The sequence below is a fragment of the Zingiber officinale genome, chromosome 8B (assembly GCF_018446385.1).
Source record: "Zingiber officinale cultivar Zhangliang chromosome 8B, Zo_v1.1, whole genome shotgun sequence".
Taxonomy (NCBI): domain Eukaryota; kingdom Viridiplantae; phylum Streptophyta; class Magnoliopsida; order Zingiberales; family Zingiberaceae; genus Zingiber; species Zingiber officinale.
Window position 1 is genome coordinate 51,799,091 of NC_056001.1, and position 1,904 is coordinate 51,800,994.

Genomic DNA, 1,904 nt, shown 5'->3' on the forward strand with positions numbered 1-1,904 from the left:
ATGTCTACAAAAGCTTAGACTTTCAGTATATACTCTAACACCTATTGGGTTACACACAAAGAACAAGTAGATTGGAGATGAGTTCATATGACGAATCATTGGATTAAGTTTACTCCGAATTAGATTTATTGAGTTAGACTCAATTGGATCTAATTATTGAATCAAGTCCAATTCAAACTAGATTTGAGGAAGTCAATTCAAATTAATGAAATAGTGATTCATTGAATATGAATTGCATGAGAATTAATTAAGTAAGACTCGATTGAATTAGACTTGAGTTAGACTCAAGTGAGTTATACTTAAGTTAGACTTAAGAGAGGATAAATGAGAAGACATTCATTGAATTTTCGAAATTCAATGAATCATTATATTCAATTTTTAAAATTGAATGAAAAATGAGGAGTTTCAAAATGACCTTTAATGGAGAGTGAATACTCATTAATGGAATTAATGACATTAAGTGTTTTCATTGGATGAAAAATACTTTAGCCATTTTACTCTCATTTTTCCTTACTTTACATTATCCTTCCTCTTCTTCTTCCTCTCTTGGCCGAAATCACTCTTGGTTGCTAGCATAACCATAAGTGTTTTTCTTCTCCATCTTTGTGAGTTTGTGAGACAAACGGAGGAATACTTGTTCGTGTGGATACTGAAAGAGGCACGGGCACTTGATCGTGCTGAGATCTGAGTTGTCGGGAGTCTGTGAGTACGCTACAAAGCAAACAGAGGAACACTTGTTCGTGTGGATACCGAAAGAGGCACGGACGCTTGATCGTGCTGAGATCCGAGCTGTCGGGAGTCCGTGAGCACGCTACAAAGGTATACTCTATCATGTTCTTAGATATAAACTTAGTATATAATTTTGTTTCCCTTCGCATGGATCTTCTGGAGGAAATATGTTTTTCTGCTGCGCGTTTGCGTGTTTAGCAACATATTTCCTTATAGTAGCCGAAGTGGAGGTCAAAGGCAAGGAGGTCAACGTCAGAGGGGTCGAGCAAATCTCTCTTGCAGTGGCTGATCGGGCGTGTATTGCCCGACCGACAAAGGGTTGGTCCAATCAAAGTGTCCGTTCAGCCAAGATCATCAGACGGTCTTCACAAAGCGGAGGAGCGTGCGGACGACTAGAGCTTTAGCCCGGTTGGGCGGAACAAACCATCGAGACCTGTTGCCACACGAAGGAGCATCCAAGTACGTCCGAGCGGAGGAGTACTCAGTCGAGCGACTATCCCGCTCGGTCGAGTAAATGGATCACTGATGTATCTTTCTGGGATATAGTGTCATTGACACAAGACATAGTCAATAGGCGGATTGTATGACGGAAGGTATAATGTCAGAGATACTTTCCTGACTCAGCACTCACGTTTCTTGTGCTTGCAGAGCGGAGCGAGGTCCATACCAACACAACAATCACATCTCTAGTCAACCATCTCTATGATTTTCCGACCGAGTCGTATAACATATTAAGAATACTAGATTCGAATAAGAACATATAAAAATCTACAAAATAATTCATCAATATTTTCATATGTATTATATTTTTTATTACTAAATGTTATATAAATTAAAAAAATAAATTTATTCATAAATTATTCAGCAACATTATTTATGAATGCTAATTTTTTTTTTATATATATTCTTTTACAATTAATAAACGAGTTTTATATATCAAATTTATCCAATCAATTTGGAATGGTACATTCCATAACATTGACTTTAATTATTAAAGCAGCTTATTTGTAGCAATGCATACCTTTCCCCCTTCGTTGAAATGGCCCAATCAGTCTAACAGTCCACCCACCAGTGGCCCAGTCCAACATTAAAATGGACATATCAGTCAATTTGTAAAATATGGGCCCTAAAGTTGTAATTTCGAGTGACACTCTTCTCTTCAAATGCCCTAACTT